At 44.3% G+C, this 26,468-nt stretch overlaps 1 long non-coding RNA gene and 1 other non-coding gene across 2 annotated transcripts; one reads left to right on the top strand and one right to left on the bottom strand.

The window, feature by feature from the left end:
- LOC109025685 (uncharacterized) lies at positions 1–23,822 on the bottom strand. The gene is made up of 4 exons (XR_002004608.4): positions 23,730–23,822; positions 19,305–19,423; positions 10,718–10,846; positions 1–633 (listed from the first exon to the last, which is right to left on the bottom strand). It is a non-coding gene; the product is annotated as an uncharacterized lncRNA (long non-coding RNA).
- A 1,560-nt stretch (positions 23,823–25,382) lies between these two features.
- On the top strand, positions 25,383–25,541 carry LOC115933659 (U1 spliceosomal RNA). The gene has a single exon (XR_004069523.1). It is a non-coding gene; the product is annotated as a U1 spliceosomal RNA (small nuclear RNA).
- Positions 25,542–26,468: the final 927 nt, after the last annotated feature.

The following is a 26,468-nucleotide window of genomic DNA, read 5'->3' as shown; positions in this document are numbered from 1 at the left end:
GTTATTTTTAAGGACATTATTCCAAGAGAGAAAAAGGTCTTAAGTCCACTGCACCTGACAGAGTATTCTTTTGTTCCTAGAAGGCTGGTTTCTCTTGACATCTTTGCCCTCATTAAAAAAGCATATCACAGTTGTCACCTTTATGTTTTCAGTCATGCAGTTTCAAGCCCCAAAACAGAATGTTGTCATTTATTTTTCTTCTGAAGAAATGGCACCCTGCTCACATGCATGCATGCTCAACGCCAAAAATCCGAGAGGACATTCCTGTAGCACCTCTCTAATTCAGAGCACCCGGCAAGTCTGAGTTAGCGAGTTATCTCAACCAGGGGATAGTAAAGGCTATTTTATGTCTTCCACGTATATTCACTAACTAGGTAATAATCACGTGCCATTAGCACATGAAAATTGTGTGTAAGTGGTGCTGCTAAAGAGCTAGAAAACAGTTTGTTCTCAGGTAGGTAAATGGTCCCTCCTGCAGTCCTGTTCACACTGTTAATTTGCTGAGCAAACCCTTTCCTCAAGGACTGTGCAAACACCGGTTTCGGGCTCCATGTTAAGGAAGCTCACAGGCAGTCCTCTGCCCCCTTGAGACGACAATTCATCTTCCACCACAACAAAGCCATTTTGCCACACCTAAGAACCAAAAAAAAAGAAGAAAGAAGCATTGCATGTAATATCATTGTCTCTATCAGCCATGGCCTTCCTTTGGTAGGGGCAAAATATTAGTCTCACACTCCAGCCGCAAGGAGAAACTTGACACATCCGAACATTAAACTTCCTTCCAACCCTGCCCCCCACATGCCTGCCTTGCTACCCTAATTCTTCCCCCTCTCCCACCCCCAAGTTTCTGCCTATGAGGAGAGAAGGGTGAGGAAGTGTGGATGCCTGCTTCAGGGTGCTATTTGGCGTTTCATCTATTCATGCTTCTCACTTAGCACCCACTTGCAATGGAGGGGCAAGATGAGCCTGGGACCACTACCTTTGAGGGTTGGCCAAGAGTGGGCGCCCTGGATCAACTCTTCTCTGGCCTCAAAGGGAAATTTCCTCTTTGCCTGCTCTTCCCTGAGGATCTGTGCTTGCTCTTGTTCCAAGAGAGAAACTTGACAGACCAAGATCAGAGTGTGGGGCTAAGGACTAAGAGGACTATTAGACTGCTTTGAGGCTGGCTTTGAACCGGAGGGTTAAGGGAATCCTGAGACCCATGCTGGTGCAGCAGATTCAGCGGGAAAAGGAGTTTCACATCGAGCATGGGGTCAAAGCCCTGTGGAAATCAGGAGGCCTTTGCCAAGAGCACATACTCTGCATGTCTTTCTTGAGCCTGATCTGGGATTGTGTATTTGGGATTTGACTCATCACAAATAACCTAATGAGTGAAGAAATGTCCAAAAGCAGGTAAGTGGAAATGTGGAACATAAGAAGCTGAGATAATCCACACACAAATGACAAGTCCCCAAATGACTATGGGTTGCCTACATGTACTCCTGACATTTTCGTAAACTAAGAAGAGTTAAAATTGACCCAAGACTTTTGCCCTTCCTACATTGCAGATAACACAACTGCAAATATCTAATGCCTTTAGTAGGGATGACTGAAGTTGACATTATAGATGTAGTAAGATCCATGCCCCAAGGATGTTAAGATTCACTGTCAGACAAATAATCTGTGTTAGCTCTGATAAGAAATCCACTAGAGTAATTGGTTCAAGGGTCATGCACCTCCCCACCCCTTTGAAGAGCAGAATCCTACTTCTGGAGACTGTGAGATGGGGGCTGAACTGGAGAACCTCAAACAGAAGTTTGAAGCTTCCTGGCCAGGCGCCATGGTTCACGTCTGTAATCCCAGCACTTTGGCAGGCCGAGGTGGGCAGATCACCTGAGGTCAGGAGTTCGAGACCAGCCTGGCCAACATGGCAAAAGCCCGTCTCTACCAAAAATACAAAACTTAGCCATGCATGGCAGTGGGTGCCTGTAATCCAAGCTACTCAGGAGGCTGAGGCAGGAGAATCCCCTGAACCCAGGAGATGGAGGTTGCAGTGAACCAAGATAGCACCACTGCACTCCATGCACTCCAGCCTGGGTGACAGCATGAGACTCTGGCTAAAAAAAACAAGAAAAAACAATAACAACAACAACAAAAAAAAAAAAGTTTGAAGTTTCCTGCTTTATTTAACGTTAATGCCAATTTTGCATTTGACTCCATCATGTAATGATGATCTTTCCATTAATTACATTTTCCTCAAAAATTCATAAGTAAAATAAATGCTCCGTGAAAGTTGCCATGTTTATCCTACAGCCCAGGGTTCACCCAGGACACCACCACCTCACTTGACACTCCCCAGTTTGAGAAGAAAAGCAACAAGGGAATGAAAGTACAATTCTGAGTCTTGGAAGGAGAAGTGAAAAGAATGCTTACCAAAGTAGGGGAAGACAGAAAAGAAGAATTTTTTGGTATTTTTCCCATAGTCATTTTCCATAACTGCTGAGTCACTGCTAGAAAATGATTAAAGTATTATGTTGGCTTGTCATGAACTTTTCCATCAAACTGTGTTCATTTGGCAGGTGAAAAGTTTTCTCTCCTAGGGACCATCAGAACTTGGCTTAGGAACAGGCTCTCCAAACACCTTGAGAACTTCATGCACATAAGCGCAACTCCTTGATCCTTTAATACATCTAAATTCTGATGAAGTCAATGAAGGTGTCAGAGCAAGACACAAAATCCTCAAGGGACTACCACCAACTTAGCTTCTCCAGTTCACATGGAGATGTTAATTCCACTTATCAAAGAGAAGTACAAAAAGGCACTCAATTATGAAAAGCAGAAACCAAAACGAATGATATTCTGAGTTGGCCTCAGCTGGGGTTTCCTGAATTTATCACCTTAGAAAGTTAAAAATTGGATCTGCCTCTTCCACCCAACATGGTAGTTGGTGGAAAGTAGTGTCTCAGAGCAAATCGCCAGAGTCATGGTGGCCTCTTCAAAGAGGAACAGCTACGCAAACCCCACCAATGCAAAAGGAGAAAGAGTAATCACTTGGAGAAGCAAGTTAATGAAATCATGTGTGTAAAGACAAGTAAAATTTTAATACTATTATTAGATAGTTTGATATATGATGAAATCAAGAGGGAAAGACTTAGAAATATGAAAGAAAGGGGAAGTCAGGAGGCCAGGGAGGACCTGGGAGGCCAGGGAGGAGGAGTAGGGAACGGTAGAAAGAAGGCAAAGCCCAGAAGAAAGAGAACAGAAAACACAGGAAGAGGAGAAGATAGAGGCCGATAACGGTGGCTCACGCCTGTAATCCCAGCACTTTGGGAGGCCCAGGTGGGCAGATCACGAGATCAGGAGATCGAGACCATCCTGGCTAACGGGGTGAAATCCCGTCTCTACTAAAAATACAAAAAATTAGCCAGGCATGGTGGCATGCACCTATAGTCCCCAGCTACTTGGGAGGCTGATGAAGGAGAACCACTTGAACCCAGGAGGCAGAGGTTGCAGTGAGCCGAGATTGTGCCACTGGGCAACAGAGCAAGACTCTGTCTCACCAAAAAAAAAAAAAAAATTAACAATTTTGGGGGGGAAAAAAAAAAAAACTAGTACTAGTATAAGCCCGAAACTTCAGAAGATGGACCTTCCACTTGAATTGTGGTTCAGTCCACCTTCTTGAAACAAAACAGTAATGATTTTGTTTCCATGGCCACATCTTCTGTCATGATTTGATTTGCGGGAAGAGTTTACAAAGATGTGATTGTACCTAGCAAAAAGTATTGTCAACAGATTTACTTATTAGAGTAAGGAGCATCATTTTCTCTATTTCATGCCAAAGTTAGGCATTGAAGCAAACCTCTCTCTCTCAAAAATACACACACGGACACACACACACACACAGGAGCACCTACACATACATCACTCTCACACCAGCCGGATATTCATGTTGATACCAAGTCCCAAAGCCTCTCTCACCTGAGTTTCCACCATCTTTCTTCCTTATAAGCTTCAAAGCTGCATATGTGATGTAGGAAACCAACTCTCACTTGCCATATCAAAACACAGCCAAGGCCAGGCACAGTGGCTCATGCCTGTAATACCAGCACTTTGGGAGGCCAAGGCAGGAGGATCAGGAGTTGAGGAGCTCAAGACCAGCCTGGGTAACACAGGGAAACCCAGTCTGTTCAAAATTTTTTAAATTAGCCAGTGATGGTGGCATATGCCTGTAGTCTTAGATACTTGGGAGGCTGAGGTGGGAGGATCATTTGAGCCTGTGAGGTCAAGGCTGCAGTGAGCCATGATTGCACTACTGCACTCCAGCTTGGGCAACAGAGCGAGACCCTGGATCAAAAAAAAAAAAAAAGTTTAATGGGGCCAATACATAGGCTTCTTTTAAAGAGCTTCTGGGCTGTTAGAATTTTAGGGTTCAAACAAAAACTACATTTGACTTACAGGGTCCTTCTTCTCCAGCCTCCTGGTAAAGGAGACAACAAAACAGCCAAAAGGTAGACAGACCCTGGAGAACAGGTGTAAAGAGCTGGGAAATCCTCTAGTCCTGACTAATTGAAAGTAGACCAGGGATCCCTGTGTTCTATGAACCCTCCACTGCAATTGGACAGTAGGCTCCCTGAAAAGGCTCAAGCACTGCTCAGATCATTCCAAATTACAAGGGGGAAAATCCCTTGAATGAAGAGCTCAGTGAGCAATCCCCATCTATTTTAAAGTATAAGGACACCACCAGAAACATGAAAATCTTCCTCCCACTCTTGTTCTTAGTCACTTGAGCCCACTACACTCATGTGCGTGGATGCAGAAAATAAAAATGGCCTGCAGTCCCTTGAAAAACTTTCCTTAATCTTGATGTTACTTTAAAGCCATCATAAATCATGCAACCTGCCAATCTTGTTGTGTTTTATAAACTGTGGGAGCAGTAAAGCATTTCTGGCCCAATGATCTCCTAGTAACAAATGCCAGTTCTAATGCCACTGCATTTTCTCAATACCACTTGACCTCTTAAACAAGGCCCTACAAATATATTAACTGTCATATTCTCAATTTTTTACAATGGGAAGTGATATTCTCTTATGACTAGCCTGATGGAGCCAAAGGCAGCGTCTTTCTGGACACTGAAAAAAATACCCAATTGTGGTACGTAGGCCTTTCCTGCCTGATAGCTACCACCCCTAACACTCCTGAGTTATCTCTTCCCTAGGGTCACACCCCACAGGCTCTCCAGGTTCCTGCTGAATCCCAGCCTGCCCGTGCTCCTCGATGGCATCCAAATCAGTGCCAAAACCAAGCCCTGAAGGGGGACACTCTGCATGGCCTTCAGGATCAATGGAAAAGGCAGAACCCAGGCGAGCCGAGGGCCTGGCTTGCCTTCAGGAAATTCCGGGCTGTCTGCAGCAGCTGTGCTTCGAGTAGTACAACAAATTCACTTACTGAATGACAACAGCTTTATTGGCAAGCCAATTCAATTAAAGCCCCTGCATCCAACAAAGTCTCCGGCAGCCCTCTCTGCATAAAGAACATGGAATCGTGCCTACATTTCCCTGAGTGCCCTCAGCCCTAGCTGTCCCTCTACATGAGAGGGAGAGGGATGAATGAAATAGACGCGGATGATGGTAATTAATGGCTGGCTGTCAGAGAGTCATTTTGGAGGCTCAGCCGTTGAAGGCTCCATATTAAAGGCCGGATCCCAGCACAAACTGACCAGGACAGGCTAGAACTCTCTCTCTAAATGGTAGGAGTGTCGTGGGCACCTGGGGCAAGAAGGGAGGGGGAAGCAGGAGATGGCGAAGGAGGTTTAGAGGGGAAGTAGAGAAGTAAAACAACAGGCTGCTTGCATTGATCAATGCTTTTTACACTATTGATATATAAATAATATGTTCATTTTTCATTTTTACAAAATATGTCCTTTAGGCTACCATTACGGCAAACTGACTTCAGAGTTCTGACATGAGCTTATTAGGGGGCGGAAAGGGAGGGCTAGCTGTAGAACTAGAAACAAAACACATTTTCTTATAAAATATACATAGCAGATCATTTTCACCTTCAGTAACAAAGATAAAATCAGGGAGTTTTTTGATCCCTGGCACAGTCTCGCCAGCCATTCTTTTGGTACTTGGAGAGGCCTTAAGGAAGAGGGGATGGAGGATGGATGGAGAGGGATGGAGGATGGGCACCAAAGGGAAGGACATGGATAACAAGTGGGCTCCAGCTGGCTCATTTCCATGAAGGTGGGCAGCCCTCACTCTGCCTGCCGCCAGTGCCACCAACAGAGCCAAGTGCAGGTTAACTACCTAGCGGGAGATAACTTGGGTATATTGCAGCTTAATTATTCCTGATAGTAACAGGTTACCATATGCACCATTTGGAGCATAAACATAGGCCACATACTGAGGGGCCAACCTGATCCTTCTCCAACAATTCAAGTCGGGTGAAAAGCTAGGCTCCCAGCTCGTTCTATTTGTGCAAGTCCTAGTCTTAGAGACCACAGGGCCTGAGCTTCCACCCATGAAATGTGGGGAATTCTGTGACTATACTAGAATGAACTTCTTATCTCACTCCCATAGAGGACAAATTCCAGAAATTCCATTCAGAAAATCTGCCTCTCTGCTCATGGCGATCCTCCAGAATGTTTGCCTAGAATCAAACTTCAGAATTAACAGTTCAGAGCAAATGCCAACTCCACCAGGAAGCTTTCCCAGATTCTCTCAATATGAATAAATTATTTCCCTGTTACATTCCTACAGAACCCTGCATGTGCCTGTATCACGGTCTTTAATTCATTTCTTTTACACCATAGTCTCCTCATGTGCCTTCCCTAATAGATAGAGGCTTCCTGGAGCTGGGGTGTGGGCTTTCTATAGAGCTAGTCCTCAATAAATCTAAGCAGAATTGAACTGAATGGCCCTTAGGAAATGGAAATAATTTGGCAATGCCTTAGTCTTGGAAAGTTGTATAGGGCCTTATTATGAACCTGCAGCCATCAAGATTTCACTGCCGCTTTCTTCATTGCAGCCACGAAATTAGTTGCCCACTTTAATTAGAACAGAGGCCAGATGTCTGGCCAGCCCTACTAGAACCGGAAGAGCTAGCAAGCTGGTGGAGTTTCCCAGCTGGGGGCCCAAGTGGCTGGCTTCATGTGGTTGGGTCACCTTCCCTTGCATACTTCCTTCCCTCTTGCTTGACTCCTTTCTCCCCTACCCCCATCCTGGGGACAGCTGTCCCTTTTATCACCAAAGCCCTTTCCTGACAACACATCTGTCCAGCACAATCTTTCACACTGTCCCATGATTCGGTTACCCAAGGCATTTGCATCTTTGATCACTGCAAGGGCATGAAACATTTGTGTCCATAAAGAGCCAGCAGAGACAGGGTATCCCCTTTCTGAAGCCTACCATCCACTAAGTAATGAAATCTAATATTTAAAGGGCATGACACCCGTTTATACTAGATTTCATTAATCAATGTTTCATGGAAGGGATAAATCCTTTATGCATGCCTTTTTCCTGATTTTTTCCCCCATTTAAAAAATGCAGTGCTGATTTTTCTTCCCTGCTATTAGCTCACATAGACCCACTACTGTGCACCCTTCTTCCCAGCCTCCCAAAACTCACCCTTTCACATTCACTCTGAGGTCATGAAGTTCAATGGAGAAGACAAAGGGGTAGAATGAGGGACAGAACAGTGTTCTAGTTAGTCTTAAGCATGTTTCATTAAATAAAACCTTCATAAACCTTAAAAAAAGAGAATGTCATTGTAATTACAAGCTCATATTTGGCATGCCAGTGGCCAATACATCCAGCGCCTCCAAAATATTAAGTAGAAGATCACAGCCTTCATTTGTACACTCACTAAGTGCTATATTACTGACATTAAAGAAGACAAGAATGGGCCGGGCGCGGTAGCTCATGCTTGTAATCCCAGCACTTTGGGAGGCTGAGGTGGGTGGATCACGAGGTCAGGAGTTCGAGACCAGCCTGGCCAACACAGTGAAATCCCGTCTCTACTGAAAATACAAAAAATTAGCCAGGCATGGTGGCGCGTGCCTGTAATCCCAGCTACTCAGGAGGCTGAAGCAGGGGAATCGCTTGAAACCGGGAGGCGAAGGTTCCAGTGAGCCTAGATCATGCCATTGTACTCCAGCCTGGGTGACAGAGCAAGACTCCATCTTGAGGAAAAAAAAAACAAAAAAAAACAAAAACAAAAAAAGACAAGAATGGTATTCTTATTACCACCACAAAAACCCACACCTTAGGTGAAGTTCAGGTAAATAGGATATCACAGATATCCTTCCTGGAGGATGTTGACCAAAGAATATTCCGATTACGTTATTTAACACCTTCGCACATAGGCTCTTGTGCACCTGCATATGGCAGTGAAATTGCAATAAAGCAATAACAACCAGCACCAAAGCAAGTAAGTATGTTGCAAAGGACAGAAGAGTCATAACAACACCACAAGACCTCTGAATGAATCACAGGTACTTTTAAGGTGTCTGAACGCCTATGACTGTGGTAATACTCATAATGCTACATGTTCTCCTCAACTTATGGAATAGTGAAGACCCAATAAATTGTTAAATAATGCCCCATTTTCCCACTGTAATTGTTCTATAAAGCCCCTTTTCCCCACTAGTTTCAAATGCAATGCCTACTGTTGAGCAAATATCCTGGTTCCTGAATGACACTTTTTAAAAAATGCAACAAATAATACAAATATGGAAAAACGATATGCACAAATATGCCCATCGCAATATGACTTGTAACAGTGGGAAACTGAAAGCAATCAAAATGATTACAGTAGGTAAATGGTTAAGTAAATTATGATACACAGCCATGGACCTTCATGTAGCCATTAGGAGGATAAAGACTACACAGTAACATGGAAAAATGCAAAATGACACATGCTAAGTGGGAAAAGAAACTGGAAATAGTATGACACTGTGGTTACAACTAGATAAAAGCATACTTATTTTTTAAAAAGGCTGGAATGAAATAAACAAAAATAATAATCGTGTGAGGGATCATGAGTGATATTATCCCTTATCTTTACTTCTTGAAATATCCATAATGCTCTGTCTTTATGATGCAAAAGAAATGGAAACCTAGCAACTCTTTAAAGAACTATTATTTTTTAAGTAGGCATAATTTTGAAATAAAGAACAGTAATATGCAAAATATTCTAACTATAGTAAACCCAAATTAAGATGTTTCATGTGGAGACAGCTACCCTGGCAGGATGAGTATCTCCCCACACTACTGCTTGCAGAGCTAATGCACATCCCAGGTAGCTTTCCATTGACACAGAGTTATAGGCCTCTTTCTAGATATTTTCATTTCACCTGAACAGTTTATTTCAGTATCACTGGATGGGAGAAAGCAGCAGTGGCAGCAGGGAAACAGGGCTGGAATGTCAAGCGCCTGCTTCAATATAAAGGCCGGTTGTCCAATAGGCTGGCTGGTGACTTGGCAGCTGCAATGAGGCTGTTCATGGGTGGACCCTGGAATGGCCACAGGGAGAGAGATACGGAGCCAGGAAGAATGAGCCTACCAGTTTAGAAAAACTCATATCTTGGCTCTGCTACAGAAGATCCCAGGATACTAAAACAACTTGCAGCTTTGACCTGAGATCCGCTGTGTATGATCTTTGAAGAGTTAAGAAGAATGAGAACAGAAGACCCAGGACATTGGTGGGGGTCCATTTTATTTTCTTTTTTCTTTTTTTTTTTTTTTTTTTTTTTTTTTTTTTGAGACGGAGTCTCACTCTGTTGCCAGGCTGGAGTGCAGTGGCATGATCTCGGCTCACTGCAAGCTCTGCCTCCTGGGTTTAAGCAATTCTCCTGCCTCAGCCTCCTGAGTAGTTGGGACTACAGGCGCCCGCCACCACGCCCAGCTAATTTTTTGTATTTTTAGTACAGACGGGGTTTCACCATTTTGGCCAGGATTGTCTCGATTTCTTGTCCTCATGATCCGACCACTTCAGCCCTCCAAAGTGCTGGGATTACAGGCGTGAGCCACCCCGCCTGGCCAATTTTATTTTCTTCTTCCAAATGTTACCTCCCATGCATACTTCTTGGCCAGTGGATCATGCATACTTCTTGGCCAGAATCCATTCCCAAATGAGCACCTCTGTGTCTCACAGAAAAGAGTGTACCTAAAATTTAGTTCATGGCAGCTGGAAATAATTTACAAGTATTTGCTGACAATAAATAACTTCCTAAATTATACAAGGAGACCTTCAATAACCAAAAGTTATCTGCATGATATCCCACTCACATAGGTACACTATTTTCACTTCACATTAAATTTGTACAGGTAGCACATTTCTTGTATCACGAAACCACCTCTTCTATAGTCTTCGGTGAGTAGAACTTATGTTCCCACATAAGCTATAAATGCTAATAATTTTTTAAGACAATGGTCTCCTCCTAGGAATTGGCTTTTTACCATGACACTTTTGATGACTTTATCAACCCTGGTGTATTAAAATATTCAAATTCAAATTCATAAGCATAAACTATCTAACACTGGTCTGTGAGTCTACTCCTAAGACTAGCTCTTTAAGCTGTTACAGCCACTTTTATATGCAACCTGAGTACAAGACAATATCATATTCAGCTTGGAAGCCAGACCTTATAAAGTGTGAAATCTTTTAACACACCATAGGAGTGTGCAGAACAATTATAATAAGTATTGCACATATTTTAAAATATGACTCTTTTGCTGACGTCTTCCTCATCTCAGTGTTTTTGGTCTCACTTCTGTGGTCTGTACAGTAAGTTGTTTCAGCCATGTTCTTCCCAGGGAAACGATAGGAAGAATGAGCTCTTCTCCCAGGTGAAAGTCCTCGTCAGCACCTGAATCATGGAGAAGTAGACGTAGGATAGCAAGAAAAGGCAAGAAGTGTCTCCTTGGAACAGTGATTTATTTTGTCTTTAATAAGCGGCAACACAGTACCCATACTTTTGCTTGGCATGAGCAGAGTTTAGGAAGTTACTTTCATTTCTGAAACAGGCACACAGGTGCCTTCTCACTCCGCACTCACTCCTGCATCCCCTAATCTGTAACTTCCCCCTTGGACTCTCAGGTTTTTGCAAGTCTGCCTGAAACAGCTTTTTAAATCTACTGTTAAATCAAGTCCTACCCTTCGCTACAGAAATCTCAGCCCACCCAGAGTCAAGGAAGAGGGTTATTGCAGAAAGGAGGCATTAAGTTGGAAGGATACTTGGGGAGCCTCTAGCCTAGTGGTCGTCAAACCTGAGTGTGTCTCTGAATCAACGAAGGAGAAGATGCCCCAGCCCATAGACTCTGATTCAGTGGATCTGGGGAGCAGCCTGGGAATATATATACACACACAGGACATTCACACTCACACACACACACACACACACACACACTCACATGTAATTTTGTCACAGGTGGCCCAAGCACAGCACTTTGAGAAACACTGCTGTAGTTCAATATCCTCTGAGGGTCAACGCAGTTGCCAAGACACATGAACCATTGGCAGTAGAGTTAGGAGTAGCATTCAAGTCTGTAGACTCTTGCCACATCCTGCTGCCCCAGGGAGCTACAGGAAAAGCAATTACAACGGGAGCCTGGGCAGGAGTGGGGGTGGGCACTACTCTCCCCAGTGGATCCCAAAATGTTCAGTGGCATTTGAAGCCTAGAGGAGCTACTTAGTGGAGTTGGTAAGAAGTCTTAATTCCACCTTTAACCATGCCCGTGGCTGATCTTGCTCACAGAAGCCACAGCAACAAAACTCTTTTCTAACCACCTGCATTTGATCCACTATCTACACAGAATTGGGAAGCTGGGGCTGGCTTGGAGAATCGAAAATGCAGTCCCAGCTTCACAGGTGCCAGCCATGTGTGAGCACGCCACTCACCCTCCCTTAGGCTTCTGTCTGTTCATCTGCAAATGAGTCTAATACCTACCCTGCCTGTTTTTCTGATTTGTTGTGAGGATCAAATGAGATCATAGGATGTTCTTTGAAAATTAAAACCTTCCAGAAGTGTCAGTTCTTGTCTAGTATGCACAGACTCCTTATGAATCTTGGGCAAACATAGAATGAATCCTCTTCTAAAACAAGAATTACGCAGAACAGAGTGTCTCAAAACTACCATCCTTGCTCATATTTTCTAGGAAGCCTATAGCCATTCTACACAGTGTTAATGCAGACCTGTGCTAAGCAGACCAGAAACAATGAAGGCTTTAGGAGGCATTTCAGGACACGTTCAGACTTGGACCCAGCGGCTCCGTTGACTCCCCACACCCAAGACCCACAGCCACAGGACACGGGCTTCTCTGGTCCACTTAGCCCTCGTCAGCGCCAACAGTACTAACGATTCCAGGGTCCTTCGATGGCCCTCCCGCCCAGCCATCTAAACACATGATGCTGAAGGCACTTCCTGTGCCTCCTCACCAGCCCTCACAAGCGCATTCCACGCAGGATTCCAAATAATCAATTTTCTGCCTGTATTTGCATGTTTAGAATGAGAAAAACTTTTCAGACCTTTGTTTTTTATTCCAGATGGAATCTGTTTATAGAAAAACCAGAGCTCCCTTCAGGGGCCACGGAGGGGTGGAGGAAGGTTGGCAGAGGGGACTTCTGGGAAGGCTTTGGGGCCCCAACTTCCTCTTCAAATAGAGCAGCTGCACTTCTACCTAATTGGGCTTCCACAGAAGGCCTCATTTTGCTGATTTTTTTTTTTTTTTTAATGCGTGAAAACTAGTCATCTAATCCGCAGCTTTGTAGGTGAAGAGATCGCACTGGAGAAACGTTAACTGATTTTCCAACTTCCTCCTTCAGCCACTTGTAGAAGAAAGATGGAAGATCCTGTCTCTATAGAAGGCCTTCCTGCCAGGGTCCTCGGTCTCAGCCTAGGCGCCTACTTCGGGCAACCCCTGGGAGGGGCTTCTCCTGCCCTGTCCCCCACCTAGAAGCTCACAGTAGTGATCACGTCCTGTCCCACTTCATCAGCGCCTCCCTGGGGCCTCTCCTGGGCTCTCCAACTAATACCTGGGTCGCATCCCCAGGGTTCCTGGCCTCCTCAGGCTGCTTGTTTGGTCCTCTGGTTTCCAGATAGCATCAAGTTTACAGAATCAGCTCCACTCCAAGAGTTCTTTCAAAGGACAGTTCTCAAAAGAAACATATTAATGCCTCTGAAGTGGCACCAGGAAGCAAGTCTGAGTAATGCACCCTAGTTGTCACCCCTGGTTGCCCCTCAGGGCCCAGGCCTGCTGACTCTCCCTAGCTCAGGATGTGTTTGCAGGTCTCCAAGGCTGTCCTCCCAGAAGTTGTAAGGGGAAACTTTGTGCTCTTTCTGGACAATGTCCAAACCCATAGCTGAAGGCCCTCGCAAAGCTTCAGGTTGTTCTTCATAGGCTCCTACCATAGGGTCCAGAGATGCAGATGGAGACTGACTTCCCAGCTATCTACAGACATGATACTGGTGTTTTAAGAGAGGACACTGGGTGGACCTTAAACAATGACTTGGATGTCACACAGGGAGGAGTAGTATTTAAATATAAAAAAATTCCAGAAATTTCTTCTTCCTTTGCTACAGGCTGTCTCTGTGGTCTACTCTCTCCTCACCCCACCTCCCAGCCAGAAGAGGAGTACACAAGAGAAGGCCAGGGGTCTGCAGACTGAGCCTTTTTCCACAGGACAAACCGCATCTCTCAAATACCTGATAAAAAGTCTCCAGGTGTCACCAGCATCTGTGGTCTCCCTGGTACTTAAGTAGCAAACCCAAGGACTTGGCTCACAAAGAGGGGATCCAGAGATAACAGGGTGGTGTTCACCCCACAGTGTAATGTCCCAGCATCTGCCACGTGTTAACAGATGCTTTGTTTTTGACAGGGATCCTTGAACCAGGGTTCCTTGGAGAGAATGGCTGATTCCAGCTCTGGGGGTAAAATAGAGCAATGTAATCCTAGGACATCGTGAACCAAAAAGTAAGAATGTAATCAAAGATTAATAGATAGGATGAGGCAAGGAGAGGAAATGAAGAAAAAGAAAAGGAAAGAGAGGGGAAGGAAAGGAAAGGGAGTGGTTACAAAGGACTTTTGATACCAATTAGTAAATACGCACATAGCATATGGAGTGTTTATTAGATAACATAATAATATCTATGGAAAATTTATGAGACATGATAATAGTATTATGGCTATGTACAAAAATGTCCTCATTCCTAGAAAATATAGCCTGAACTCATGTGTATGTGTGGTGTGTGATGTGTTGGTGGGGTGCATGTGTGTGTGTGTGTGTGTGTGTGTGTGTGTGTGTGTGTGTGCATAGACAGGAGAGAAGGAGAGGTAGAGATTGAGAAAGAGGTAAAGCAAATGTAGCAAAATGTTTATTGGTGAATGTTGGCGAGTGCTGTACAAGTGTCCATTGCACTAGTCTTCCAACTTTTCCTTCGGTTTGAAATTTCTCTGAATAAATACTGGAGGGGTAGGAGAAGAGGTTTTGTACGGGGGCAAATGTACCTTGATGGGAATAAAGCTTAAGTGTCACCACCCCTCTCTAGATGGGGCCCTTTCAAGGCCTGGTTAATGAGGGTCATCAGTTTAAAGAATAGGTGAGATAAATTACTGCACCAGAAAACTCAGAACTTTGTGAAATCTTACAGCTCACATATGAAGGAAACTTAAGAGACGTCCCAAATTTGTCAACAATCCTAAAACTTCACATGATAGTACCAATAACAAGCAACAAAGCTAACCTTTTCTTAATTATTAATAACAAAAAATAAATTTTCATCAATCATGTTAGGGAAAGACTAAATTAGGTTTCTAGCCTCTTTGTAGGAAAGATTTCCAAATTGTTGTCATATGAAGAGGTGAGCAAAGAGTGCAGAGCTATAAAATATAGAAGGAAAAGTATTATAGAAATATGTCAAGCAATTAATGAGTAAAAATATTGCATTAGTTTTCTAGATTTTGTCATGTTTGTGGCATTTATCAGTGTTTTAATAACTGTATAACTTGTTATTTATTTCCTCCTCTATAAGAATTCACTTTCATAGCCTCCTTCACCCAAATGTGTATGCATTACTTCCCAAACACACTGATCACATAAATACATACACACATACATACATACATACATACAGCTTTTTGCTCTACAGCAACATCTTTTGTGCTTAGGGTTTTTTGGAACACATTTTGGAAAACAGTGCCCCAGGACAAAGTAGTCTCTTCTTATCCACCCATGGTAACGTGCACTTTAGCATTTGACCTCCAGGAAGATGTTTATTTGAAGACCTTATTTAAAGCAAATAAACCATATATTTGCTTTAAATTGATGACAGTCTTATATTTACAAACATTCTGCTTTATACAGCCACATTCATTAACCCAACTGAGTCTTGAACAGCCCCGTTAGGGAGACAGGCCAGATCAGAAAGGTTAGCCCCAGGTCCCACTTAGCAAACACCCACCCCCTCTAGCCTCTGTTCGGTGCTGTAACTTCAGTGTTCCACGTGAGTAAACTGAGGCATGGTGGTGGAGAGTAACTTTTCTTAGAACGAGGTATAGGATCTGGGCTTCCATTTCAGGAGTTACTGTTCAATTGTTAAGTGATTTTAAAAGATTCGATGTCTGTGGACTGCCTGTCCTTTCATATCTTGTGCTCTGAGTAATCAGCTCTACCTGGAAGAGAGAAACAGAAGCCTGGTACTCACAGAGGGGCGGGAGAGAGAGTGAGTATGAAAGTTCACCCCTCTCCTTCTCCCCAAAGTGAAAACAGCTTCTCTTTGCCCCAAATGAAAAGAGTCAGACCTTGACACCTTAAATTACAGATAAGTTCCAAAACCAAAGAGGTAGCTCTAAACACTGACACCAATTTTCAGGGAGAAAGGCAGCCACCCCCGGGCCCCTCCTCCTAACTAACCATCCCTTATCAGTAGATCAGGGGCCAGACATGGTCTTCCGGACCATGAAAGATCTGGAAAGACAGAGCCACATCAGAGTGCTGGCTTTGCACTAAATCCTCATGCTTCTATGTGGAATTCAGCAGGAAGAAGGGAAGCCCTTCTTATTTACTATAACAAAATAGTAAACACTTCCTCTAACACTGGGATAGGAAGGTTTCATCAATTCATCGTGGCAAGGGGTACAGATTATTGTTGTACTTTGACTCATTCCAATAAGCGAGTAGCCGAAGCTGACCCCTGACCCCTGTGGTTGGGGGTCATCCTCACTTCCCCACCTCTCACCCCACCATTACCCCAACACTCAGGACCAGCTGCACGGAGCCCCCACAGAATGAGAGGGAGGTGGGGAAGAAGAAACGACAAGGTTGGGGATAGCGAATACATGGGTTGGTGAGATGATCACCCTCAGATTCTAAAATAGGCCAAAATGTAAGAAACAATAGTAATTATACAGGCGATACATTAATTTATTTTCATTACACTATTTAAACAATATGGAAGTTTATTTAGTTAAAATCGGAGTTCGCTCTTCACTTCCTTTCCTACCATAACTGTGAATACCTCAGAGGGTGTCCTTTCAGAATTTCCATCTGCATGGCATGCAGATATATGCATGTAAACAATTTTGACCTAGATGAGTTTGAAAGTCCCTGCCCCCAAGATCATGGCTGGAAAAAAATGACAAGGGAACATTTCTAGAAAAGATAGAAAATGTCAGAGACCAGAGACACTGCTTCATCCCTAGTCATGGTGCCAAGGGACTTACTTTACATCAAATTCCCTGGAACCAGACTCTGTGTCAGAGATTGTGGTACAGAGCAATTTGGGAAACACTCAGGAACAACCCCTGTCAGGGAAAAGGGAAAGCAGGAGGAGGCAGGTGAGGGAGTTGAAGTGTGGTGCGGTTGTAACAGAGGCTTCCTCCTTCCCTTGGGGAGCTCTGGAGGTGGGATGCCCTTCTGAGCTGTTCCAAGTTACAGCAAGGGAGCCCAGCTTTTCTATTCCTAAGTCAACTAATTGGCTGCAGGGTCCCCTGGAAGAATGGGAGTAAGATTGGGTAAGGCCACTGCCTTCTGCCAGGGCTGGTTCTAGAGAAAGACCAGCTGTGGACCATCAGCAGCTGATTCTCCCTGGGCAGCTAGCACAATGGATGCCTTGGTCTTGAAGCGGGGATCTGGGATGCCCACCACAGCCTCTACCACTGAATCCTCAGATGTTTCAAAACATTTTCTCAGAAAATAGCATCTCTTCTAGAAAGAATGAGGAGTAAATGGGGTAGGAAGGAAACTTGTTAAGTGAACAGATAAGAGGATGTCACCACCCCAGTGTTGACACAGCTCCTGGATCTGAATGCCAAGGCTAATACCAAATGTTCCCACAACTTCCTAGAATGTTGCACTATGCCATATCCTGGACAACGCCAGCCTCAGAACCACAATTACAATCGCCAATAAGACAATAAGAAATGACCTTCCTTTCCCTCCTCTTTGGCCCAGGTTGTTGAGTTCTACTGGACAAATTCTACCCGTGTGTTTGGAAAGAAAAAAACAAAAACTTTCTTTTCTTTATAAACAATAATACAGCAATGGAAAGCTTTCTTGGAAACCTCATTGTTGCATCAGGCACAAACCTCCCAAGGTACATGCTCTCAGCCCTGTGCCACAGCCAGCAGCCACACAGACCCGGAGCTCCTGGTGCCCTGCTCACCTGGCTCTTTTCTTTCCTTCTGGACTCAGCAAGAATGCCCAGCTCCAGCCAAGAGCTGAGATCCCAAGTGTCTGGGGTCAACATTGGTAGTCTTTGAGTGACATGTTCAAAGTATCACATCAATTTTATTTTCCTGCAAACAATCATAATGAACATCCACTGAACCTTCCTAAACCAGGCCTAGGCCAGCGTGCTTCCCTAGGAAACCTTCCCAAGTTCCTTCATGGAGGATTTCTATCCAGCAAGAAGTGTCCAAAATTGTCCTTACTAATCTCAAAATAACACCATCATTATCAGTACTCATGGTGAAAATGGCCAATAAACGTACCTCAGGGTCTTGGGCTCCTGCTCTGCAAAATGGGATGCTGCCTGCCTGCACTAAACTTTGCAGAGCAGGTCAGAGAATAGACAGTGCCTCCTGCAGCACTTGGGAACACAATCTTTGTAAACAAAAAGTAGAACTAACTGACCAACCTAGCAGCATGACCTTGTCCATCTATTCTAGAATATGAGAGGAGATTTCAACTGTGATGGTGCAACTAGCACAGAATAAATTATTGTATGTGTTAACTCAAACACAGGGGCCTTTTTCCTGGTAGCTTCATATAAATACAAAACTGCTTTTGAGGCTCTAGGAAAAGATGGTCAGGGAAGGGTTGTTATTTAGGGGATTTATCTTTAAACACCTTTTTTCCACACTTTTTAACAAAGATTGGTAATGCTTGGCCAATTTTCCACTTGCCAGTGACTTACAGGAAAATACTACAGAAAAACAAGGACCAAAGGGTCCCAAACACCTCTGCGCCTATTTCTCCTGCAGAAATCTTGCATTCAAAGGGGGGATACAGTATATGTCCTACATCACAGTAGCTAACACCTGCAGAGCACTGACCCGGACCAGGAACTATAATGAAGCCCTTCACATGATTAAGTCACTTCATCCTTACAATTACCCCAGTTTACTATTGTTATTCTCAATTTACAGATGAGAAAACTGAGGCCCAGAGTGCTAACCGACCTGCAATCAGCGACCCAGGAGTCTGTGTACTTAATCATGATGCTATCCTGCTTCCAGAATGGAAAAACCTGACAAGGAGTGCTTTTACTTTGAATCCTTTAGTTGTCTTTATTTTCCAAATTCTCTTTGAGACAGGTAGAACCAGAGCTGCCCAATCCATGAAAACACTGGACCTCCATGACTTAACTGAGTCACAAAATTAATCAGTGATGGAAGACAGAATGGAACCCAATCCAACACGTAGCACAGATCCTTACAGTTCAGCCAAGCAGACAGAAAACTCAGACTGAAGACAGACATCTGCTCCTGATCAGAAGGCAAGCAGACCCACATGCTGGACAAGGGTGAGAGGTGATTGCTAAGCTCAGCCAACAGTAGCCCTAAAGCATATCACATCCTCCCTCTATTTCATCCTGGGCAAGGGTTTGAACCTGTCTGGGCCACCTTCTAGGAGCAATGACAGGAGTCAATACATTTCAAAAACAAAACAATAATAGACATTTGCACTACCCTTAATCATTTCCAAAACATTCCAAATGCATCATCTCATTTAGTTCTTCTAACAGCCCTGTGAAGAAAGTTTTATGGTATTCATTTTAAAGATATAGAAACTGAGGCTCACAAAAGTTCTGATTGATCCAGACTCACATAGCTCGGTCTTCATGCTTGATCCCACGCTGTCTCCACTATGTCCTTTCAACTGTTTTCTGGTTCAAGATCCAGCGGTTGAAGGTCAAGTTCAAAGAGAAGGCTGGGGAAATCTAGACCTAGACCATCAAACCAGAAACTGCTCATCCCCAGTACTTCAAATATATTATTACCAAACGCAAGAGACTGTTGGTTTTTATTATTTAACCAAACAGGATCTGTTCCATGCACATTCCCACTGCTAATCAGACATGGTGAATCACAAAAAGACATTGTTTTCCACATTTTTATCTGTTTGCCTGATTCCTGGCCCACTGGTTAAAACTCTGAGAGACCCTATGATGCCAGTGGTCAACTTGTGCAATCCAAGTATTATGTGATCAAAACACTGAACTGCCCTAATACAGTGTTTTTATTTGTTTGATTTTTTTACTAAAACACCACTGACCCCCAAAAGATAATGGCTTTTTCTTTTTTTTTTTTTTCGAGATGTCACCCAGGCTGGAGTGCAGTGGCGTGATCTCGGCTCACTGCAACCTCCATCTCCTGGGTTCAAGCAATTCTCCTGCCTCAGCCTCCTAAGTAGCTGGGATTACAGGCTCCTGCCACCACATCCGGCAAAATTTTGTATTTTTACTAGAGATGGGGTTTCATCATGTTGGCCAGGCTGGTCTCAAACTCCTGACCTCAAGTGATCTGCCTGCCTTGGCCTCCCAAAGTGCTAGGATTTTACAGGCGTGAGCCACCGTGCCAATATATTTTATGTTAGTAAGTCATTTATTTCTCCCAACAACCCTATGAGATAGTCACTATTGTTATTTTATTGTTTATCTTACAGATAAAAAAAATTAAGACACAGAAAGGCTCAGGGACCTGCTTATCAGTGTCAGAGCCATGATTCAGGTACGGGCATCTGATTCAGGACTCTGCTCCTAACTGCGGACTCCAGAGAGCTTAGTAAGAACTTCTCGAGCAGCAGTTCTCTAGGATTTGACTGGAGGGTTTGAGGATAGGAGTTTTGCTGTTTTGTAGGGTTAATTTTTTTTTTTTTTTTTTAACAAGGTCTCACTCTGTCGCCCAGGCTTGAGTGCAGTGGCTCAATCTCGGCTCACTACAACTTCTGCCTCCCAGGCCCAAGCAGTCCTCCTACATCAGCTTCCCAAGTAGCTGAGGCAGTGGGGACCACAGGCGTGCACCACCACACCTGGCTAATTTGTGTATTTTTTGTAGAAACAGGGTCTCACCATGTTGCCCAGGCTAGTCTCAAACTCCTGACCTCAAGAGATCCTCCAGCCTCAGCCCCTCAAAGTGCTGGGATTATAGGCCTAAGCCACTGCACCCAGACTTGTGAGGTTAATGTTTTAAGTTTCACTTTCTGTTTATCAATGAAGTTTATCACCATATCTTATCACTACAGTTTTATTCTTTTGGCTCATAAAGAGATTCCTCCGTCTCATTAAAATACAGATCTTGGAAGGGCAATGTCTAGAACCATTATCAGTAAATATCTTAGTTCTCAAGTAATGAATTAGCAGAAAATGGAAATGAGCCTCTGTAGAGACTTGGCAATACCCGAAATGACAAAATGAAGGGAAAGGATAGGGAGATGGAAGGTTCCCAAAACCAAATGCCACCTTTCCCCTCTCCCCTAGCTCTTTATGGCACAGTGCACACCTGTATTAATGACTACTCTGCTTACCAAACAGAAATCTATGGAAGACATAAAGATGGATGGGTTAGTCTAGAGATGCACAGCCTGGCTCTCAACTCCTCCAGGCCAGGCCAGCTGCTGTTCTCCTCACCTTTTGGCCCCTACAAGATTACCCCTACTTCTGATATAAAGACATGTCATCGTGTCTCAAGCGGCAGCTCTCCCAATCTTAGCCAGGCTCAATCTTGCAACCTTTCCCTTAGCCAGACCCAGCCTCCCAGAGACTCTGAGAGAGGACCCCCACTTCTCCCTCAGCAGCCACTGCCATTTACCCAATACTTATTTCCTACTTCTTGGTAGTTTATTGTATCAGGCTATCTTACTTCCATCTGTCTGAGTCATCAAGTACTATTTTGAACAAGGCAAAGTAGTAATTCATATATCAGTAGGTAGGTAAACATGGAAATCACACCAACAACAAAGCCAGAAGCAATAATGTTAACAGTAACCACAACAGTGACCATGTGTGGAATGCTCCTGTATGCCCTGTGCTTTACATATCTGATTTCATGTCACTCTCTCAACACACCTTCGAGGTAAGTATGTTTTACAGATGGGGAACTGAGGCTCTGGAATTTAAGTAACATGCCCACCTCAACCAGAAAGTAGTAAGGCCCAGCTCCATCTGTGGGGCTGTCTTTCTGCAAAGTTCAGGCTTTTAATCCACCAGACTCTAGCCTAGACTCTTTAATCCACTCTACAACCAGGCAGGCTTTGGTTAAAGGAATTGATGTATTTCTTTGTTTTCCCCAGAATACTTGCTAAATTGATGCACTGCTATTGTTAAGAGTTCAGTCAACTACAAAGTTTGAAAGGAGAATCCTCACAAGGCTTCCCTCATTTCAAACACTAGCGCAAGTTTGAGGGTATCCATGCCATCCTCATGACACATCAGCTGGCTACTAATTTGGGGGATTCACACAAATACCCTCAGGTTTGATAATTCACTAGAATGATTCAGAGAACTCTGGAAGGCGCTATGCTTGTGATTTTATTATAGGAAAAGGATACACATTTAAATCTGCAAAGAGAAGAGACACGTAGGGCGGAATCCAGGAGGGGTCTAAAGGCAAAGCCTCTGAGTTTCCTCTCCCCATAGAGTCGTGGATGGTGTTGCCTCCTCCTGGCCACAATGTGAGACAATGCACACAGAGTATTGTCAACAAAGGATGCTCACCCAAGCCTTTAGTGTCCAGAGTTTTCCTTGGGGCTTAGTCACATAACGTCCACATGGTGGACTTTCTGTCTCCAGCCCTCAGTGGAGGCTCAGGCCAATACCTTATGCCTCTAGTTCCCATGGAGGTTAGAACTGATATGGTGTGTCCCAAAGCCCCCATTATGAAACACACTGTTGGACTGTCCAGTTGCCAAAGCCCCCAGACAAACAAAGACATCAGGCTGGACACTTCAGGGGCCTAGAGATTGCCTCCCAGGAGCCAAGGGCAAAGGCCAGACCCCTCTTTTGGTCAATTCTTCAGTACACAACTGTATATATAACACCAAAGTGCCACGACACAGATAAAAATAGAAAAAGATAGAGGAGCAAGAGAATTAGAGAGAGAAAAAGAGATAATATCCACAATTTGAATTTTAGAGTGGAAATAAACTTCAAAAGAGCACGTGCCCTAGTACCTGGGTTCAAGCACATAACATATGACACTGTACTGAGAGGGTCTAGAAAGGTTGTCCAAGATCCCACAGAGGTAGACTGGAAAAAAGTCTGTGATCCTGATTTTCGTTTTGTTTTTGTTTTTTTTGAGATGGAGTCTCTGTCGCCCAGGCTGGAGTGCAGTGGTGCAATCTCAGCTCACTGCAACCTCCGCCTCCCAGGTTCAAGCAATTCTCCTGCCTCAGCACCCCCTAGTAGCTGGGATTACAGGCGCACACCGCCACGCCCGACTATTTTTTGTATTTTTAGTAGAGAGGGGGTTTCACCATGTTTGCCAAGCTGGTCTCGAACTCCTGACCTCAGATGATCCACCCGCCTCTGCCTCCCAAAGAGCTAGGATTACAGACCTGAGCCACCGCACCCAACCTGATCCTTGATTTCTACTAAAAATATCCATTCCGCTCTATCGTGATGCCACATATTCTCCCCTCCAAATCTCACTTGCCTATCCAAAATGTCGCATCAGTAGCCTGGGGTTTGCTGACACACACATCTCTCAATACACAGCATGTTCAATAGGCCCTCCTTTCCTGTGCCCCCTTTGAAGATTCCAGGCAGGATCTTATAGTGAGTGGTCTACTATCATCCAGTTTCTCAACTACTGAAGCCTGCGGGCTCACATCAAGAGCTCTGGGGATCCAATCCACTCCAGAGCATCTGGGGAAAAGCCACCTGCTCCTGGATTCTAGGTGTGGTTCCAGAAGGGACCACCATCTCTGCTAAGACACACACCATCCCTGCCAGGAGCATCTGTGCAGGGCCAGGACAACACCATGACAAGAGGAAGACTCAAGTCCTTACTCTGCCCCAACAAGCTCTTCCAGGTCTCCGGGTTTCCCTTTTATTCTTTGTGAAATGAAAGGCTTAGCTTAGAATCTTGATGCTCCAAGTGGGGTCCAATGACCAGCACAGGGCATTACCAGGGTGCTTTCTGGAAATGCAGACTTTCCAGCCCCACCTCAAGACTACCACATTTAGATCTGCATTTTGACAAGAACTCCAAGTGATTCCTGTGAGCATGAAAGTTTAAGAGACACCAACTTACAGCATCATCTCTAGGTCCTTCCCAAGACCTACATGCTGTGATTCTTGAAAGGCTCAATTTCCAAACCTCTGGATTGAGACGTCTTTTAGAACTGGGGGAAGCCAAGCTTCTAATCAGGAGTGGTCAGAAAGTGGAGTCACAGAAGGCGTCTGTGAAACCCAAAGCCCTTGGACAGGCAATGCTGGGACCGGGAAGCGGGTGGAGGAGAGCGGTTCATTTTTTCCATAGGCATGCTGTGTGTGCCAGCTGAGGTCTTTAATGTAAACCCTCCTGTGCTCCGACCTAAACAATGAGTGTAATTATGGGCTGTCTTACCCCCTTCAGACACAGGGCTTGGGGTCGGCCCTCCACAGGGTCCTGCAGGAGGTCTTGTTTCTGAGTCAGGGGGGCCTCTGGTTAACCAGAGCAGACCCGACTCTGCGGGGCAAAGTTGACATACCAGCATAATTACACGTAGGTTGACCATATTTACTGCAACTCTGTCGTTCTAGAATTTCAAACGAAGGCTGAACCCTAGGAAAACACACCACTAAGAAGAAGCAGATTGTCCTGAGTGATTTATTGAAGAACAAAAGTGAGGGAAAGAAAGAGAAGAGAATTATCAGAGACTCACACATACTTCCCTTTCCTCCTGTCTGGCCTAAGGAGAACAACCAGTGACCACCGTGTTCCCTCCCTCCCCAACGGAAAGGCCTCAAAACACTGACATTTTGCTTTTTCAGAGACACGTCTTCATGCGGCCACATCAGATCCCACAAATCCATTTAGACTCACTGGAAGAAAGCAGGCGGCGGCAGGGTCAGGGGGAGAGAGCTCTCCTCTTCCCTTCTGACTCACTTCACTCACTCCCCACTGCCCCCTCCATGACATGCACCTACATTTCATACAGATATTTTCCAAATGAACAGAAACCTAACCAAGGCTGGAATCTGGCTTTAGAGAAGCCAGAAGAACAGGTCAGGTATGTTACTATTCTTTTACTTTGGGAGGTGACTGGTAGGAAGGCTCTGAGTAAGAGCCAGAACTCTTTGGCCTCAGGTTTTTCCCATGTAAATTCATCACTGTGATGGAAAGCAGTGGCATTTCCAATGCGCAGCTGAGAACTTGCATTGACCCAGCAATTACAGGAAAGGGGCAGTTAGAAATCAGCAGAGTTAGGAAACAGCCCCTCACCCAAGAATTAAAACTTGCATACATATGATTTAGGTATTCCCAATAGATCAGGGCTAGAGGGATCTCAGAGTATTTGCTTGTAGTTGCCAACCCTGTCCCCACCCCAAAACACACACACACACACACACACACACTCTCTCTCTTACAATTATAGCTCCCTAGCCAAGGAAGACTTATCAATGCCTACCATATGCCTAACAAAGAGAAATAGGAGATAGGCTTCCCATCCTTAGAGAGTTTATGACATCTCCGAAGAGACAAGATCAAGTGCGAAAGACAGATTGGAACACTACAAGAAGGAACCTAGCAAAGCTCCGAATTGCTTCTTGGGCAGAACCAAGTACCTGATAGACCATTGGGTACTGGGGTCACCTGGTAGGAAGCAGAGAGAGAATCATTTACCATGGAGTTACATGGTAGTTACCAGAAATTTGTTTTGTTTTCTTTTTTAAGTTGTTGTTAAAAATATTTTTCTTAGATATACTTACTGGCAGGGGAGGTACCATGACCACAAAGGTGGTTTTCCGAGGATGAGGCTTATCCATTTCACACCGGATGTGCTGACCCCCTGCAATTTCCCCAAATGTGGGAAACCTGACTGCATAATTTGTGGTAGTGGGGAACTGCATTCATGCTTTAAAAATAATAATAATAAAAATTTGTTTTAGAAAGTGCCCAAACCTTCGTCCTTTCCTATCAAGAAGGAGAGGACTTCCCTGCCAGAGTTCCAAGGCAGGGTCATGAGATTCCTAATTCAAAGTCTCGTCAGGGTGGTCATCTGCTCTGCTCGTTGCCTAGTACTCAGAGAGATACATACTCCAGGGCCAGGTGGTGCCACGCAGATGACAAAATAACAAGTGATTGGGCTAATTAGCCTATTTACAATCATAAAATTGTGAAAGAACCTTTTGCAAAACTACAGATGTTTTTAGTGTTCAGAAAGTCTGAAAAAGAACACAGAATTGGGATAGGATTTGGGTCCTACCAGATGTTCACAGAGGGAAAGTCCTGCTAAATGGAAAATTCCAAATGTGGCCAGTTAGAAACTCTGTGGGCTGAAAGCCCCTCTACAATCCTGGATAGTTCCTAGTGACATCACTTGAGGTCTCCAAGCCTGAGCAAAGACAGGATCTGAGCCTAGATGCCCTAAGATGGGATGGGGCACCCTGGAAAGAACAAGGAGTGGAACTGTTCAGAAGTTCACCAGAGACTTATGTCAGCATCTTGACTCAGGCCAGGTGTATGATATCCCAGACAAAGAAGGGAGGTATAGAATAGAAGAAAAGCAATAGAAAATGTCCTAGACATTTACCAAACTGTGTACAAGAAGAGCAGCCTCCTCTTTCGTGGGCATCTTGCCCCCTAACTCTGATTTTGCAGTTCTAGCACACAAAAAATCATAGTTACCCATCCTTCTGCCAGAGAAAAGGGCTCATGAACTGAACTGGACAGTTTCCCCCTCCCTCTGATTGGCCCAAGGATTGGCATGAGACTGAACAGGGAAACTAGGATTTTCCCCAACAGGAAAAAAAAAAAAAAAAAGCACTTTATGCTCTGATCACATGA

The sequence above is a fragment of the Gorilla gorilla genome, chromosome 12 (genome assembly GCF_029281585.2).
Source record: "Gorilla gorilla gorilla isolate KB3781 chromosome 12, NHGRI_mGorGor1-v2.1_pri, whole genome shotgun sequence".
NCBI classification, from domain to species: Eukaryota; Metazoa; Chordata; class Mammalia; order Primates; family Hominidae; genus Gorilla; species Gorilla gorilla.
This window is presented reverse-complemented; position numbering and strand designations above follow the sequence as displayed.